The following is a 16,765-nucleotide window of genomic DNA, read 5'->3' as shown; positions in this document are numbered from 1 at the left end:
TCATAGTAGGTGAAAATCGTGAATGCTTTTTTCTGATGGAAAAAAGGAATTAAACAAATAAGCCGCCTCCCCTCTCCTTCATTCGGTTTGACAAATAGCGTGGCCTGAAAAAAATAACATTATTTTTTAGTTTTAAGAACGAATTGTATTCATTTGTTGATTAATTGCACCATGATTGTTATGGTATAATGCAGCACTTGCATGCTTGTAGTCGGCTTATAGCTAATGAAGTCATTAATGTATTGTTTGATTTGCGTTTTGTCTCTTATTCTTATTTTGATGTGAATAATATTTGAGTCAATCAAATAAGGCATTTTTGTATAACTTATATAAGGTCATATGATAAACATATTTAATTTAAATATTGTTTCATACATATTCTTTTCAATTTTTGTACTAACTTAAATATTATCCATGAACGTGCACGCCATTGTCCTATTAACAACGGTACCAAGATTACACACAATTACCCCTGTTGGTAAACGCAAATTCCCCGTTGGACATTATTGAAGCTCCACGGTGATAGCGCGCTTAAGTTCCTCTCTTGGTTAACACAATTCCCCTGTTGGCACACATTAAAGTTCAACGGTTGGTACGCACATAGCACCCCTGCTGGTATACACCGTTCCCCAGTTGGAACACATTGAAGTGCCACAGTTGGAACGCACTAAGTTCCCCTGTTGGTACACATTGAAGTTCCACAGTTGGTACGCACTTAGTACCCCTGTTGGTATACACCGTTCCCCAGTTGGCACACATCGCAGTTCCTCATTTGGTACGCACATAATTCCCCGGTGTGCATGTAAAATTTTCTTTGATTTATTACCCTATTTATCATAATTTTTATGTCAAAATCGTATTTTAGGTTCGAAACTTGTATGTTCTTTATCACTTTAAGCTTTCTAGAATATGTGGAAATGGTGGTCCCCGGTTGGTAGGTTTAGAACACATTTCCCCGGTTGGAAGGTTTTACAAGTATGTGTGTGTGTGTGTGTGTGTGTGTGTATATATATTATTTATATATATATATATATATATATATATATATATATATATATATATATATATATATATATACCTTGACTCATAACATCATAGGTAAACGTTTTACATAATTTTTTCTCGTCCTAGATATTTAAACAGTAAATCGGACAGATATTTCATTACTGTATTACACCCCATACCATTACCGTATACCTTTATCCATTTTTGCATCTCTTTGTTTAAATTGTTTGTTGTTTTTGTTTATTTTGTTCTTTTTCTGCTAGTGTCTTTTTTCTATGTATACCATTGTATATGCCACGATGAAATGTTTCCTATATTTTTACATACACATCACTTTTACATCGTACACCACAACATGGAAAACTTTCATTGACCTATGTCTCATAATAAAAAAACAACTGGACGCACACAAAGAAATATCATGTACACAACCATCTTTTCATATGAGTATTAAAGTTTTTTACTAAGAATGTAAAAGGGCTAAACAATAAAGACAAACGCATACACATCTTCAAATGGTTAGATGAAAAAATATAGTATATGCCTTTTACAAGAAAGTTACTTGACACATACTTTATCACAAACTATAAAAGATGAATGGGATGGAGACATCTATCTCAGTGGACAACAAACTAATAAACAAGGCATTGCCTTTCTAATGAATAATAAAAATATAGGGATCACAGTTGAAAACTTTAAAGAAATAATAACTGGTAGGCAAGCAAGTATAAATATAAAAATACACGAAACACTATTAACATTAATAAACGTTTACGGTCCTAACATCAATGAATCTATTTTTTACGAAATATTTTAACCCTTTATAATAAAAAACCAAGATAAAAACATTATAGTCGGAGGTGATTTCTATATTTGTCTTAACCCATTATTAGATAAAAGGAATGGAAACCTTTATATTCCCTCAAAAAAGAGAAACATTCTGAATAACATAATTGAAAACTTCAATTTGATAGACATCTGGCGTACAGTTAATCCGAATGAGAGCAAATTCACCTGGCACTCAAACACAAAACCAACATTATTTATTTCAGATTAGACTATTTTTTAATATCTGAGTCGCTCTGCAATATTATTGATACATGCAACATAAAACCAGGATTTATGACTGACCGCTCTCTAGTTGAACTTAAACTACACAAAATACAACCTCAAAAAGGCCCAGGATACTTTAAACTGTATCACAGCATCTTATTAGATACACAATACCCAACGCAATTGAAACAGGAAATAACCAATACAGTTCAAAATAACAAAGATGCAAACCCCAATACCTTATAGGAAATTATTAAAGGTAATATACGCATCACAACAATAAGATACACATCATTTAAACAAGAAGAAACAAAAAACATGAAATTGAAACCATCAAAATCATTGAAACACTTGAAAACCAATTGCATTAAACAAACACAAATGATACCACCGCCATTGAAGACGAATTGCTCCAAAAAAACAAACATTAAAGGGAATCTATCATACACTACTCAATGGAATTTGACTACGAGCACGTGCACAGCATGTAAAACACAATGAAAAAAATACAAAATACTTCGCAAAAATCGAAAAACGTAGAAGTGAACAAAAAAATGTACAAAAATTAGTAGTTAATGGCGAAGATATAACAAACAGAACTCAAATACTAGAAGAACAATGTTTATTTTTCGAAACCCTCTATAAACGAAAACATGTTGAAAATAACACCCTTTTTCAAAAAAACACATCATACTTTAAATCAAGAGGAAAAAGTACTGTTCGACTGATAACTTAATGAATATGAATGTGGATTACATGTAGCACTTAAAGAAATGTAAAATAACAAAAGTCCGGATCTGATGGCATCACAATCGAATTTTATAAAATATTCTGGAATGATATAAAAACACATTTGATTATTTCACTCAACTATTCATTTTGCAATGAAAACTTAACTACGTTACAAAAACAAGGTATAATATCACCCATTCCAAAACCTGGAAAGAACTTAGAATCCTCATCAAACTGGCGTCCGATTAGTTTACTGAACAATGATTATAAAATTGCAACTAAAAGTTTATCAAACAGAATTAAAAATATATTACCATCAAACATTTCAAGGTCTCAATCTGGTTTTATTAAAGGACGTTACATTGGTGAAAACGTACGTCTAATACAAGAATGCAAACATTATTTCAACCAACCAAACAATTCTGGTCTCATTTTCTTTGCAGACTTCGACTCACTAAACCATTCGTTTATGGTCTCTTGCTTAGAAAATTAGAATTTCGGTGAAAGTCTAATTAAATGGTTTAAACTATTTTATACCGATATTAACAGTATAATTATTAACAATGGCTTTTCTCAAACAGTTTAAACATCGAACGAGGAGTAAGACAAGGATGTCCACTTTCATCCTCGCTATTTATTATATGCATCGAGTATCTATCACACTATATCCAATCAAATAAACATATAAAGGGAATAACACTAGAACCTGACTTAGAAATTAAACAGTCCCTTTTTGCTGACGATGCAACTTATTTTTTAAAAGACAGTAGTGTAAACTACCTTACATGTAAGATACAATTGCTTATCTCTATGCGCTCAATTGTAGTTTGAGTTTGAGTCCAGCAACAAACTCTAAGCAAGACCGTTTAACGTTTTACATAATGCATCTTTATTCAGACAAGCATTAAACATTATATAATACAATAATATCTCTAAACTGTTAGAGTTTACTTAAACAGGATGGACGTTTGGTTAACAGTTGCTCTGCTTTAAGGTTGTCAATATCATAAAATAGTACTGATGAAATACTAAAAACGTTCGTTTTACTTATGTACCAGTAGTTAGTAGTTAATATAACAAACACATTCTGATTATTACTTTTAATTCGTGAAATGAAAATGTTTTATAAAGTATTACTGTTTGTTTCTTACTTTTTGAAAGGGTTTTCAATTGATCGAACAGTGATGTTTGTTGTTAGCAACTGTTGCCAAAACTGTGCGGAGAACCTCCTTATATACCATTCGGATGCTGCAGATTTTGCTTCAGCCGCCAAAGATTCAGCTGCAGCCAATCACAATCCTGAAGCATCCAGCACCATATATGGAAGTTATGCGGTTACATGTAAACAAGAATATACTTCTAGTTATAATAAATCGACAATCATCATAAATATCACATCTTAATCAAAGAATTAAGGCAATAAGTTTGATGACTTGAAACAGTAGACATTTTTAAATATGCATGTATAACAAAACAATGTTAAATGCTGCAACATGAAAAGTTAAGAAATTCTTACGCAGTCAGCGTCTCAAATAGTTCCCTGCAAACTATTATGTTTTAACAATTAATATAAATGAAGAGTTTGCAAGTTATAATAAATATCTTTTTTTATACAAATAGATAAGTGAATATTATAATTTTACAGCCTATTTTAAAGTCAAATGCATGCAATAACACTCCACCATATTCCTACGTATGACGTCATCAATATACATTGCTGCACGATTTCGACAGTGCAGGAATTTCGAATATGCTGGATTATTCTCACAATAAACAACATATAATGGACTAAACACAAGGTAAATACAAATATATAAATATATTAGATTTTGGAGAACATTATCTTGCCAAATGCAGTGCACTGTATAGACACAATGGGAACAACAGAAGTAATGTGCACCGATATTCGGATGAGGAATGAATTCGGATGATATTTACATGTAATACATTAAATAAACATTACCGTAGTGACTCATTCAATAATCTTTATAGAATCGCTAACCTTTTTTTGAATGGCATCGGGTCTTAAACTAAACAAAAGTAAATGCACTGTGCGGAGAGTAGGTAAATTTAAACAAAGTAATATTCATCTTAAAAACAATGAAAATGAAACAATTATAAAAAACATATTGCCTAAATTACAACAAGAAATATCTTTAAAAAAGATAAACGGCGTTGATAGTTCAATGAATGAGATCAAGGATAGCGAATGTCTTTTTTCTGTGCAGTTCTTAGCTGCATCACACGCAGTACGGGATGTTACGCGGAGTTTTCGCGGCTTATTTTACAATTATTACATATTGCTGGTCATAAACCTATAGCTACAAAACAGAAAACCAAAAGAAGAATGGAAGTGAAATTAAAACATACGAGTCAACCGGCCACACGAGAAGTATCCGTATTTATAGGCGCGTTCTTCGAACAAACCTGTTTTAGTGGTTTGTCGGGCATTGCTATTTGATTCGATTATTAACAGTATCGATAATCATCGCGCTCATGCTTAATACATTGGTCAATATGGTGGAATAATTATTGTTAAATTAATCAAAAATAATATTTATCAGTGTATTGTTGAAAACACATTAAGAATCTACATATTTCTGGTCTAAAGAAAATTCCAGGTCACCTAGTTCACTGATAGCGTATTTATTATAAAACTATTATTTTACTGGCCGCGAACTCCGGTGATGACCTGTATATAAACTCGGACATTCATACACTGGCCGCGAATTGACCCGAGTTGAAATGCAATGTATTAAAGTTAGGCCTCGCTTCCACTGCTCTTTATACTTTTACATGTTAACATGTTGACAAGAATATGGAAGTAAGTACTAAGTATGAGAACATAGCCTTTAAATATAAACGCGTTGCGCTGGTAATTCTCTGAAAATAAAAGATGCACGCACAAACTGTATTGATGTCGAGAATTCAGTGTAAAACTGTTCTATCTATTAAGCCTTTTCATCAGAAATAAAATTGTTTCATGCAGTAAAACAGTGTTACAAAGACGCGGATATGTTTCCAATGTTCTGGTGGAATTCTCAAATCAGCCAATGGAATAAATGAAGTGTATTCATTCGTACCTAGCCGCGGGAAATTTTATTTGAATTTTATTGGACACTTACAAAGGTCAGGAGAGGTGAAAAGCTGGCTTAATACAGCTTACGCCGAAAAATTTAAAACTTGTTTAAAATCATGGCAGCATTGTAAACTTACATTAATCGGGGAAAAAAACGTATTGAAAACGTTTCCACTCCCTAAATTAATTTATACGCTAATAGTTCTTCCAAACCCAACAAATGATATCATTGGAGATATAAAATCAGAAATATTTAATTTCATATGGGACGGTAAACCTGATGAAATTAAGCGAACTCAATTAATTCAATCGGTAGAATATGGAGGTATCAAACTAACAGATATAGATTCATTCCTGAATGCAATCAAATGCAGTTGGGTTAAAAGGTATTTAGATAATACCAACACGAGTAAATGGAAATTATTCTACTAAAAAATCCTTAAAACATATGGCGACTCTTTACTTTTTGAATGTAATATTGACATTAATATCTTATATGAAATTTCAACCCAAAACATATTTCTATCGAATGTTCTATCGGCATGGTGTAAAGTTACTCATAATTTAGAAATCAAAATAAACAGTAAAATCATTTTATAGAACAATAAAGACATACCTACTAACAATAAAACGTTTTTCTATAGACATTGGTTCGAACAAAACATAAAATATGTAGATCAATTGTACAACTACAGAATAAACGACTTCTATTCTTTCGATAACTTATGCTACATATTTGGAATACCTACAAGTAATTTCCTGATGTATTACATATTGATCAAAAGTATACCCATATATATTAAAGCTGTTATCAATATAAATAACACACCATGTACTCAAAAAACATTTGTAGAAAACATAATAGCAAAAAAACAACTAACAAAATATTTTACACACTTCAAATTAAAAACCCTACCAAAATATCTGTTTTCTACCCACATTATGCAACTCATCCTTATTCATAACAATTCTGTTCTTTTTCTCTTTTTTAAACACCTATCACAAACAACCAAAGAAAAAAAAACATATTAACCTTCTTTTTTTTAATCAAAAGGAAACCACAATGTCAAAAAGTATATATTAGCATATCTTGTATAACATGTTTGAAAAGTATTGCTGCTACACGGTATCACTTTGTTTAATGACCATATACATGTATACATTGTATGTATTATATTGAGTAAAAAAAACATCTGCAACAATAACGGCACTATGCCAGGGATTTTGGAGGAAAGAAGAGGCCAAAGACGTTGACCCAGTCTCTGGTCATCCACCTTTCGAAAAAGGGCCAATTCAAACTTTATAAAAACTACCGCAAAATCAGCCTTATAAGCCAATCAAGGACAGTGATGCAAATGCATAATCCTAAACCGATAGAAACGAAAGGCCGATAAACTACCTGTGGAGGAGTAGACTGGCTTCAATGCTGGAAAGGGCGTCTAAGAACATTTCTTTAACTGCAAATTCACCATTGAGAGACACCTGCAATACCAACGTGAGCTATTCCACAACTTCATCGACGTTATGAAAGCTTTCGACCACGAGTGGTATAAATATTAATGGCATGTTTGGAGACGGTTAAACAGTTAGGAAGGGCGGGTGCAAGTCATCCAATACCTCTACGGAAACGTCAGCAACGCAGTACTTCTCAGTGAACATATGGGTGATTTATTCATGGTATCAGTTGTCGTCCCTCTCCTTCGTTCTTTATAAGATACTGCTGGGTGTTTTCCTACACCTCCACACCTCCATCGGTGGCAGACCCATCAATAACTTGAGGTTTTCTGCTGACATTGACATCAAGGGTGGCACCAGACGTGAACTCCAAAACCTCACCATCAGACTCTTTCAAAGTGGTCACGGTAAATAGCACTGTGGTGAACTTGATCGGAATGTCAAAGGGTCGTTTCGACCGTTTTGCCCGATTGCAATCTACGCCCAAGAACACTACTAGAACAGCCTTTTGCGAGTCAAATATAAAAAATGTGCTATATCATTATCTGACCGTTTTCAGATTATTTAATCAAACTCCTTTTAGTACCGTTATTTTTCTTCTATGGATTTCATAAAATTCACATACACATTTTCGTTACATCGCTATGAGATATAACTTTTTTATTAACTGTTTATTTTCAGACATGGCATTTATAGCGATAATATTTATTGATATGTTAACATGGAAATACATATAACACTTAAATACTGTAAATACAAATTATAATACATTAAATAATGAATAATAAATGGTAAGCATGATGCGATGGTAATGAATCATGAATGAAAATGGTCGTATCTATGTTTGAACATTAAAGGACACAATCATATACAAGTAAAAACATATTAAGTAGAAATTTTAACATATTTTCCTTTTTTTCTGAAATTGTACAATACAGAATTATATTGCAATATTATCCCATGTATGCGTATGTTTATCAGTTTTACACTGCGATGATCACTTCGATTTTTAGTTTGTAAAAATTCCACAAATCTATCAAACATTGGTGGACATCGTTGATATTTGCATTTAAATTGAAATATCTTGCCAATATTTAATAAAATTTACACAGTTTGAGCAGTTCCTATTGTTAATAAAAATATAACAAAGTGAAACACATTCATAAGACAATTTGAAATCCGTAGAAATGCTATGTTGTGTTGCTATATATTTTTTAATCTTGGTGAAAAACAATTGAACACTTGCATAATTTCGAAACAAATGCATATTTGTTTCAACAGACATTGAACATAAAGCACAGAGACTAAATCTTACACTGCCATATTTATAAAGAGTTTCGTTGTTGGGAACAATATTCATCAGATAATGAACTGTTCCTGATGAACAATTGATTGTGATTTGAACATAATTAGTAAATAATGATTCCCAATTCAATTTCTTATTAAAAAGAATTTCCCAGTTTTGTTCTTGAGTGTTGTTTTTTATATTTGTATGCTCTATTTAGAGTCCTTTTTTAAATGTGCATATCTGTGTTGTCGATGTAATTTTATTAATTAGGTAACTGGGTGCCACGTTTGACATTTTGTCATAGTTCAATTTTTCTTTCTAGCATTTTGGAATACAGATAACTAACGTGTGATACTTTTAGAAATCAGAACCAGGCAAGTAATATAATTCTTGACGTTCTGTGAACGTTTGGTACTGTAGTTAAAATAATGTTCAATATAGGTCATGCCTCGAACGAAAAGTTTCGCGATTTGATAGAAATGTTTGCCTGAGCATAGTTATGCGATCTCAAACAAGTTATTTACCTACCTTTTTGGTGTTGCATTTATTGTTATGTCCACATGGTAAGTATTCTTCGAATCGACAATGTGAGTGTTTTCAAATGCATATATTTTTTTAATTCCGAAACGCATTGCTGAAGTGTACTGTTCATGTGACGTTAAAGCCGGCCGAGTTGATGTTGATATATTTTCCCATTTTTGTGATCTGTGGCAAAAAGTGACTATATGTCAAAATGTGATGGTATATATGTAAGATGTGCAAACAAATTGGTCAAAATCGGTCAAGAAATGCCCGTATCGGCATTCTGTCCATGGACAGAAATGACCTAAATTTAAATGCGCGCGGGTCACATGTAAAACCGCGTGCCCATTGCATCATTGTTTAAAACGCCATTATATCAGATATTATTTTACAAAAATGATGAAAAATGTTCTTTTATGACATATTGATAGTGTTACAGTGACTTGACTACGACCCCAACACTTGTGGTCTAGGTAGGCCTTAAACATTATCACAATCAGCTCGTAAACAACAGGTGTCGGGCGCGTGTCATATCGCAGATATGATCAGATTATAGCCGCATTAGTACAATAGACAAATATAGGAGTTTATCAACTAGCAACACGTATTTGTCTTTTTGTCCACACCAAACTCTTATATAATCGTTATGTTTGAATGTTTATTTCAATCGTGTACGATGATCCGTCCTTCACTTTACGCTATTTATCCAATTATTGGTACCGCGCCTCAGAGTTACCGAATACCTGATACCGAGAACCGTATTTACCTTGAGCGTCTGATCGACATAGAACTGGACTCGAAATTGCCGATTAACAATTCCCGATTTACAACGATTTTTAATAATGTGGATTATGTTCGGTAGCTGGGATATTTCAGTGGTCTAATGGTAGGGCGATGGCTTAGGGATCGAGAGGTCCCGGGTTCGAATTCCGCCCTGACCACTGGAATTTCCTTGAGCAAGAAATTTATCCCACATCTGCTCCTCTCCCCCCAGGTGTATAAATGGGTTCCTGTGAGGGAAATAAGCCAATGTGCCGTGGCTGCATCTGCATACAGCGCCAGAATATTAACGGACGACATATCACCCCGTGATCAGGGAAAAATGTAAACCCCCTCTGAACGCACATCTCGAGTATGAAACGGGAGCTATATAAATGTGGTATAAACAAATATTTCGATAGTTTTACTCTTGTAAAAATCGGCACTGAACGTTCGGTCAGACGAGAGCCGACCTAGCATGTCTACGAGTTCAAGAAGTGTTTTCTTGTAGTTTATGTTGGCAAATAGCCGTTCGTCGTCATTTTTCGTCACGAGGCAACCTTTCCAAACAAAATGGTACATAGTTTTCGCAAATGGCTGAAAAATGTTGATGTAGGTGATTTTCCTGTGTCAAGAGATACCTACTTTGTATATATATAAGTTTTATTTTGTCAAAATGATGAAAAATGTTGTTGTATGACATATTGATAGTGTTAAAGTGACTTGGCCACGCGCCCAACACCTGTGGCTATCCGTAGACATAATTCGTTTGTTGTTATTAAGTAGTTCCTCTTTGTTTTGAAACGCGCGGAAGTTGAAATCACGTGGAAAAAGCGTGCATACGTCACAGGTTAATAATAGTCTTGAGGATTCCGTTTTGTACATGATAAGGTTTCGTATTTTTGATGCTTTTGGCATTTTAGCACAATTTTTGCGAAAATCAGTATAATGTATCTGACGAATACTGATCAATTCTGGTCAGCTGAGAAAACAATATTGTTGTGAGAAATATCAACTCGAACGGCTTTTACAAATTCTTCCTGCAAATAAACTGTTGCCATGTAATTCATGTACATTTTCTGTCGTCATAAAAAGCATGCAAACAATTATACTTCATGTACAAAGTCACTCCCTCCTCATGGAAAGCGTGTGCTTTAAGATTTGATTGCTGAGTTAAAACTTAGCGCAGGAAACGTTGGGATCTTTACTTTTGGTTCGACATTCGTAGAGCATTTAAACATAATATTGCAAACATTTTTTTCTCAATTAAATCAAGTTGTTTATGCTGTATCTGCACTGCTAACATGAGATAGGTCAGTGTAGATCTGTGACAAGTGCAGTTATTGTATACACCTTTGTGTGGAAAGCGTGTATACGTCTGCCTGGGCACTGACGGATGAAAACATACTTGAGCAGAATAGATTGACACCTATCATCATATCAAATTCAAAGAGATGACGTTGTCAAGGATGGCACGCGCAATGATGTTAAACGGTTTATCGTTGATGTTAAAAAAGTCCGGTTATTTTATGTCGCACTATACAAGCGTGAATGTGATATACGATAAAGGAGCGAAAATCTTGACCAAATTTGGATTTAGTTGTGAGGCAATCCATTTCTCTAACACACGTCTTTTATAAGCGCCTACACTTCAATAGCTGAGTGGCGCTTTAGTGATTATATTGCTCGTTAGCAGAATGCAAATTACAGTCGGATCACAGCTTGAAGCGCTTGTGAAAATTCAAGCGTTGTATAACCATTTTTAGAAAATCATGCGTCGCGACAACACTGCTTTTGCACAAGCGGTGCCGCCTGTGGAAAACCTGATATACGATCTATATGAGCCTATCTCAGCAAAAACGGGGCTTAATGGATATAATTGATATGTTGTCCCCGATTAGCCTGTGCAGGCTATATAGGAACGCAACTTACGGCTTCTATGTTATTTTTCGTTCAAAGAAAGTCTTTTTTGAGCGAAGTTAATATTATGCGGAAAGTGTCATGTCTGATTACCCTGTGCGGATAAATTAGTATGGGAAGACACTTTACGCACATGAATTAAGCAATAAAAAGGCTCAAATTAAGGGTTTTTTCAAACCTAGTCATACATTGTATGTAATACCATTGTATTGCTCGTTATACATGCCATACAAGATGAGAACGGAGCCAGAGAAGTTGCTTCTAAAACTCTTTGTCTTATCCATATAGTGTCTCCAGTTTATGAATTATTCGTGTTAAACATTTAATCTCATCTTTAAAACGATCGACGTCAAGCTGGTATGAAATTGTATTATCATTATCTCAACTGTCTGTGCATGCTTTAATAAACAGTGTAACTTATGGTTTCCATTTCAAGGATTTTTATCAATTCATAGATATTCGAGTATATGATTGTTTTGTATTGAAGAAAATAACAAACTCAAGACGGTAGTTATTGTATTGTAATTAAATGAAAACGATCAAACACATACAACTGGAAAATCTAATACTAACGTATATACACAATATGTTCATATGTGCAAAACACTGTACATGTACATATATCTCGTCGTAAATACGTTATTTTATGCATGTTAGCGTTATAAAACACGATCATAGAGGCATATAGATCTTGTCGTAAATACGTTATTGTATGCATGTTAGCGTCATGAAACAAGATAATAGAAGTAACCTTTTGTTTACTAAGTTGTACAATTTGTTTTCTTAAGCTCTAGCCACACGTATTTATAGGACACGGTGTGTTGTTGTTGTTTTCGATTTTTCCTTACTGTAGTCGTAATCAATAAATTCACAAATGTATCCAGCATTGATTTTGCGCGGGCGTAGTTTAATCACTCGTCGATTCTATGTAAAGGTTCTAATGCAAATGTTTGCTTACGCACATAGGCTTCAACTTTTATCAACGGGTATTATTCCAAACTTGTGTTGTCAGGACTAGGCAACGACTGCGAGTCTATGCTAAAATTGAACCTCGTTCTTGGTAAAACTGGACTTAATGCATGTGCGTTAAGTGCGTTTTCTGATTAGGCTTGGCACTACGCACAGGCTAATTAGGGACGACACTTTCCGCCTAAACTAGATTTTCGTTAAGAATAGACTTTCAATGTTCCATTAAAACTGAAAGTGTCGTCCCTTATAAGCCTGTGCGGACGACATTTTACGCACATGCACGAGGCTTAGTTTTCTCAGAACGAGGCTCTATAAAATGACATTGGCTTTCGTGAAGCGCAACGATCTTAGATTGGTGCGTGGTTGCGCGGTACAAACCTATTTAACATACTAGAATGATATATATGTATAGCAGCTTTTTACAAAAGAAAACTTTTATTAAAACCATTAACTATTACGAAATATCACTAAATGTTAATACAGAGATAATTTAATGAGATGATATTAACAATTGTTGAAACATTACTAAATGAGATGATATTAACAATTGTAGAAACATTTCTTAACTAAACGGAAAATAATTATGATTGGATAAAACATTTGTGCAGCTGAAATTTCGAACTTTTAACCAATACCAAATATTGATTTAGAAATGATTTTAGAGCACTGAATTAAGCGAAAAAAGAAGAGCCCTATAGACATTAAATGACTTAACCAATTTACATAGAGTGACATAAGTACGTACCAAATTTAAATGTTGACACCAACACTTGATTAAATATGATACATAACGTTTTCAAGAAAAATGTACGCGTTTAATAAAACGTGATTAAATAACAAGTGCTTTATTATGGCAACTCTTACATCAGTTCAACATCACTTATGTCTGTTTTCTTTTCCCAATAACGATGCAATCAGGAACAAGGCGACATGTTCAAAATAGAACGAAATCGTTTTCGTCATCACCTACGACGCGCGCAACCGGATATGACGTGGACTCGTGCTCATGAAGATCGTGTACGCTATGGTGATTGGACAGGCCTTCTAATATTTCACTAGGTAGGAAAATCTCATTCTTGGCATTCTCAGCGTTTCTGAAACGAGACAGAGACGCGAGTTGATATTGTTTTATTTATTTTTAAGCGGTGTTCACTATTTGCTTTGTTTTATCTACTTAAGTATGAATTAGACGCAGATGATCGAGTTGAAACCATGTTGTTGTTTTTAGCTGCTTCAGACGTTTATTTAATTTAAACATTCCGCTTTGAGGGTATGTTTCGTTTAAAGACAGAATTTTCTTGCAAAAATCCTGTTTAGGCGGGAAATGAGCGGCACTTTACACATATGCATATATTCAATATTAATGCATTTACTCCAGGTTTCACGGAACGATGCTCTATCTTTTAAGGCTACATGTTGTTTTTTATTAACTCTGATAAATGTGTACGCTTAATGTTTGTTTGAGTTCAGCTTTCTGTTTGCAAATGTCTTCATATTATGTGAATATCAAACACTCGAGGCATAAAGCAGTAAAGTTTTTAAAAGACAAATACCAACTTTTATATAAAAAAAATATAGATCCATTTCGTAGATAAGCATATAAATATTTCCATTAACGCTGTGTTCTTACTTGATCCTAAATGCTAATGAAATGCTAGTAAAATTTTCTTCAACTTGTTTAACAGTTCGTCTTTTCGTTATTCCTACACCTGTTAAAGCTAAAACTGCCCTGTTATCTTCCATATATGATTCATTTTCGAACTATTATGAACGCTGGTCCTTTCACGCCGGCCACAATGGTATAACCAGATCTAGATTTTAATGTTTAAAAAAAGTTATAATATGTGATCGTGCTGGATTGAGTTTCTAGTTACAGATGAAACCTAATAAAGAAAATTAGTATCTTTACTAGTTTTCAATTCAGGTAGCATTTATACATTTATTTATTCATTTTTCTACGTGTATACACGTATACATTTATTTAAAAATCGAATAAGTCAGGTTCATTACTGTATCAATGAAACAACACTACAAATAAAACACAAACACGACAAAATAAAGCTACAACGCAAAATCTAATACATGTAAACACGTATGCAAAAATATGAGCCTATCTCTGTAAATGAAAATTATGATGGTCTACTGGAAAAATGAAATTTCTTTTTTTCTCTTAACCATACCACCCAGTGCTGCGAAAGAGGAATAAAACTTAATAGTTTAGTATATAGCAAATTAAACATGTTGTTGATAACTTATTTATAAACGTCAGATTATACACATGCATGCAAACAGTGTCCAACTAATGCATATGCATAATACTAAAGTGATTCATACGCGTGTCATGCATCGCTTAAACCAGAGGAAAATGTATATCTAAATTATAACGTGCTACTGTACGTCAAGCGTCGGTATAAATCAAAACGAAAATTTTCATTTCCTTAACCCCTAACTTAATTTTAAAAATATATATTCAAATCAAGATTTAAAAACATTTAAGTTTTTTCTCAACGCGATTTCTAAATTACAGTACAGCATGTGCTTTGAATGCATTTTCTTCTTAAAACAGAACAAAATCTTTCTCGTCATCTCCGTCTAGATTATAGTTTGGGTTGGGAAGGCTGGTCGAGTTTTGGCTGTGGAGGTCGCGTGCGGACACTTGCGGTGTGTAAACCTTGTGCGAAAGACGCTCGAGAATGTCTTCCGGTATGTGGATCTCGCTCTTCGCGTCCTCAGCGCGCCTGTAAGCACGCATCAGTGATATCGTCATTATGTGATATATAATACATACAACCTGGTGAGGTTATTTTGTAACATCTCTTTCATAAAACATGATAACGTCATTATGTCACAAAGATAACCAGTGATGACGTCTTTATGTGGCATAGCATACATTCCAGGCGCCAGTGATGACATCATTATGCGACATAGCCATATAGAGACAACCAACCCCAACCGCGGCATTTATAATGACTAGGACGTCTATTAATAGAAAATCATACAACCTGATGCTATGATTGCATAGGTAGGCGACTACTCAGTAAAATATGACACGTTTTATTTGATTCAAGTTCAGTATTTACTATAACGTTCTAGCTGTACGTCGCCAAAAAGAGTCAAACTATTAACAAGAATGTTGTCCCAAATGTAAAACATGAGATCACCATGGGGTAGGATATGGTGTCCGCCTAGAGATATGGTGGTCACGGTTTTGAACCCCATTGGAGCGTTCCTTCATATCCACAAATACACCAAGTACTGGTTATAGTCCCAGGAAACGGACTCGAGAGCGTTTCAATAGGCCTAAGGCTTTTGATGCAATCCAGCTTAAATAAATAGGGTTAAACCAACAGTAGAACTGCCGGTCAAAGATGATTGGGTACGAGTCTTCTTGGACCCCTGCCCTATTTGTGAGACTTTACGAAGACAAGATTATGTGTATTATCAAATTTTTAACATCGAATATTGTGCAAACTTTTTTCGACCCTCAGTTATGTGCTCAATAAATTATTCTGTACAGTTCTTCTGATAGTACAATTAACGTGTATGTATAACAAGTACATTTGTTCAGGTTTTACAACATTCTTGACTCTCTGTAAATAGAAAATATAAGCGGATTTCACACAATTTCAGGTATAAAAAATATGTAAATAATATGCTGGCAAGTTTATTTTAACAGCTGTCTTAAATGAAAAAGGCAACTTAAGTGCCTCACAGTTTGTGTTATGCATTAAACTTGTATTGTAATTGTGCAAGCCATAAAACAAAAAATGCGCCATTCTATTGGCAGTTAATATTCAGGCAGCCAATAATTTATCGCATATCCATCATAGACAGTAAAGCAGAAAAAATATGTCATGTCGTGCGATTGGATAAACCAATTTTGTTTAAAAACAACAACAGAATAATATGTTTCATCATAATACTGTTACGCTCCGTTAGTGCGCTCCTTATCAATGGTGGTTAATGTTTAACTCAAAGTCCGA

The sequence above is a fragment of the Dreissena polymorpha genome, chromosome 2 (genome assembly GCF_020536995.1).
Source record: "Dreissena polymorpha isolate Duluth1 chromosome 2, UMN_Dpol_1.0, whole genome shotgun sequence".
NCBI classification, from domain to species: Eukaryota; Metazoa; Mollusca; class Bivalvia; order Myida; family Dreissenidae; genus Dreissena; species Dreissena polymorpha.
This window is presented reverse-complemented; position numbering follows the sequence as displayed.